Source organism: Branchiostoma floridae, chromosome 1 (assembly GCF_000003815.2).
Source record: "Branchiostoma floridae strain S238N-H82 chromosome 1, Bfl_VNyyK, whole genome shotgun sequence".
Taxonomy (NCBI): domain Eukaryota; kingdom Metazoa; phylum Chordata; class Leptocardii; order Amphioxiformes; family Branchiostomatidae; genus Branchiostoma; species Branchiostoma floridae.
In genome coordinates this window covers 31,801,183-31,805,152 of record NC_049979.1, presented here as the reverse complement: position 1 = coordinate 31,805,152, position 3,970 = coordinate 31,801,183, and positions in this window count along the sequence as shown.

Sequence of the window (3,970 nt, the reverse complement as noted above, 5' to 3'; positions counted from 1 at the left end):
AGTGAAAATAACATGTATTTACCGTTGATACCGACATTGTCCGCCATCTTGGATTTTAACCATGACGTAATGCAATTAGCATAAATTATAATTTTTTAAAATAGATATAACGGAAGTTTACACAGGATTCCCCTCTCAAAATTCCCCTCTCTGGTAAGAGAGGGTTTAGTACAAAACCTGGTCCTTCAGATCATTTGCATAAATTAATATAATGAGCTGGAATTAGCAACACTTTAACATCTCAAAATATTCATCTTACATGGACGAAGCAGGTTTGTATAATGATCACCGATAAGAATTGGAACTGAGATTTTATGAACAAAACATGTTGGGCTGGCATATTACAGTGAGGGCGAATGAATGTCAGATAAATTAAACAGCAGGAAGTCCAGCACTCTAAGCATCTGCAATGTAATATGTAAAGTCAGCGTTGTCTGGCTGTGGTGTTGGTGGGTTGCCACTTTGAGTGGCCTTTTTTAACGTCTGGAGTTCGGCAAGGGCGGCAAGGCTTTACGCCAGGTTTCTTCCATGGTTCCATGGATCGATGGACGGACCTGTTAACCTTGCTCTTCCAAAGACCCTTTCAAAGGCCCTTCCAAATCGCCTTTCTCATGGACAAGTTTGACGGCTTAGGCAGACAATGGTACATCCCCGTTGAATTTTAAACCGTCCATTTTACGTATTTGTTTCTGTTTGCGGTCGGTTCTAAAAGCATTTAATATTTAGTTACATTGAATAAATAAAGCGTTTGTATGGTAAAATTCCAAATTCATTTGGAGTGACATAAAATCAAGTGCAGTATCTCGCAACAAGAATTGCATTAGCTATTCATAAAGATGAAATAATTTCCAAATCAGGCTAATAAATTGTATGTGAATATATAAGTAGCCATGACGTCATCAAAATGTTGGAGAGACCTTCCGAGACCGCAGCAAAACGCTAACGTGAGTTTAGGAGAGCCCCAGCTCAAAACGTCACACGAGAAGTCGCAATACATAATATTTAGGATCATTTTTCAAATATCAACCCTAGTCCTGCGGCAAGCAATAACTGTTTGTTTGCAATGCATATTCTATATGCGCCGCATTTAAGAACGCATGCCTAAGAAACTCCGGTGTGAGTCGAATCTTACATCAGTGTTTTGTTACATTTCCTAGTCTTCATTCTACATCATTTCTTTCAAAGTTATCGCTAATTAAGAAATAAAATGTAACGCCCTGGAATATGTAAGATAATATTCTAGCTACTATATATATCAAACTTCTGGTTTTATCGTAGTGATTCCTAAAATAATCATTGTTTTATCAGTGTTTTTGTGAGGCCTGTAGCTAGATCAGTTTTCTTTGTGCATAATTTGTCGGACATTTTTGTTTCCTGGGTGGTATTTCCCTGACATTGTAGGTTAACAAAGTATTAACAAGTGCAATAAATGACGCTGGTTTGTCCGGCCGTGAACATAATTTCATAAACACGAAAAGACGAAGTGAATCAAAACAGCCCCCCTCCCCAATCCTTTTCGGACATGCAAGGTTCTATTTTCACACGATTGAGCACATTCGTGTCTTACTTTCTTGCTTACCAACTAACGTTTGCCATCTTTAAATGTCTTCTCAGGACTGTTTCTATCGTATTGCCTTCATTTTGGTCCCATTTTTTAAAAAGATTTATGCTGTCGGTGGAGGAGAGGAGCAGATCCTCTCCAACAAATATTGAAGAATGCCAAGAAATTGGCTACCTTTAGTCATGTCAAGGTCTATTTAAACCTCCATTGTCATATGTTTAGAAACCACTAGTATTCCATCAATTAAATGTACATATGCTCTTTCAGTTGGTTTTAATGTTGACACAAGAAATTGTTTTCCTTCTCTTTCAGTCTTCGATTGCAGATTTCTTCACAGCACAGACCAGAGCCGTGTTAAAGCCAAAGTGAATGAAATACGCCATCAAGCAGACAAAGTGTAATCACTGCCACTTATTACCAATCCTTGCCATCGTGCAGACTGTGCTTTTGCACTCAATCTTCCAACCCCTGCCACCTTGCAGACTGTGCATTCGCACTCAATACAACAAGTTCAACCTCTGCCACCGTACAGACTGCATTGTGATTAGCACAAATGCACGCTGCTCTGATGAACTACATCAAATATTGCAATATACAAAGTAATGCCACCTGACAAACAACACGTTTCATATAAGTTGTCAAATTTGTCAAAAGACAATTAATTTATTTTTGACTAACTGTTCAATCTTACCATAGTACATATACCTGAACTGCAGTCATTCATATAGTCTCAGGGTTCTCCCCAGAATCTTTTAGTATAGTGGAGGGGCTGGCAAAAATAATCCAAACGAATGCGCTGCGCTTTCATGCAAATTTGTCCATTTTGCATGACAGATGGTGTCAAATACTACAAGTACAATATAGTGTTGTGACTCCTTTGTTGTGAAGTATCAAAACCACTATTGTTTTGATCATCGCCCATTCACAAGTTTTTGCAGACAATGCCAACTGGAAAAGTGATACCACAAACATCTGTGAATTTTCATTAATATTAGCAAAACTAATCAGGAAAATAGGGAAGAAACACACTAGATTTCAGATGTAGTATAGTGGAGCTGGGCTGGAGTATGGTGGAGGGCCTCCCTTATTCCATCATTTGGGGAGGACTCTGAATATAGTACCCTCTCAACTTACCACAGTACCTCAAATTGTGCAGGCAGTACCCACTCAGCTCACCACAGTACCTGGACTCCTGCTGTGCATGCAGTACCCACTCAGCTGACCACAGTACCTGGACTCCAGCCATGCATGCAGCTCCCACTAAGCTGACCACAATACCTGGACTTCTGCTGTGCATGCAGTACCCACTCAGCTATCTACAATACCTGGAGTCCTGCTGTGCATGCAGTACCCACTCAGCTATCCACAATAACTGGACGCCTGCTGTGCACGCAGTACCCACTCAGCTGGCCACAATACCTGGACGCCTGCTATGCATGCAGTACCCTCTCAGCTGACAACACTGCCTGGACTCCAGCCATGCATGCAGTACCCACTCAGCTGGCCACAGTACCTGGACTCCTGCTGTGCATGCAGTACCCACTCAGCTGGCCAAAATATCTGGACGCCTGCTGTGCATGCAGTACCCTTTCAGCTGACCACAGTACCTGAACTCCTGCTAAGCATACAGTACCCACTCAGCTGTCCTTTCACAGAAATGAAATAAATTAAAATCGTTACTGTATATCCTTGAAATAATGTCTAATTATTTCATATTTATTAGTTGTCAGAAAATGCAAGGTCATATTTTAAGACACCTACATATATTTGCAACAAGATTAACAGATCAATACAAGGCTTTGGCTACCATAATACGTATTTAGCAGACAAGCAAATTATCCCTACTGCACGCCAAGGCACAGCATTTTGCCTTGCCGGGCTTGAAGTGCCGACCTACTTTTTCCTGACGATATTCCTACCACGCGGCAAGGCACAGCTTTTTTAAAAAAGATTTCTTGTTACCATTAATTTTCTTTTGTTAGTCAGTGACTTACCTTGCACAGTAGAATACTCTTCTGAGAACCTTTGCTCAGACGTCTCTAAATGTTTTAAAGAAGTTTGGAACGCTATTGTTCTAAGTTGCAAGATACCATCTACAAGTAAAGTCGTTTATAATGCATATTATTTCATCCTTCCAAATGTAAATTGTTAACCTTCACAGTGAATTAAATAAATAGAACTGAAGTGACGGAGCGTGTAATGATACGAACGGAAATAAGCTGCAGGGCCGTAATTTCAAAAACTTTGAAGGCGAAACAACTCTATCACTTCATATACATTCCCTTCACCTTTTGGTCACCGAAGTAAACTTTTCAACTGATAGTATAGAACAGCTATTTGTGGACAGTGAAGTAAAACCCTTACACGGTGCACAATAACGAACAATAATGCCTGTCTGGTTTTAGTTCA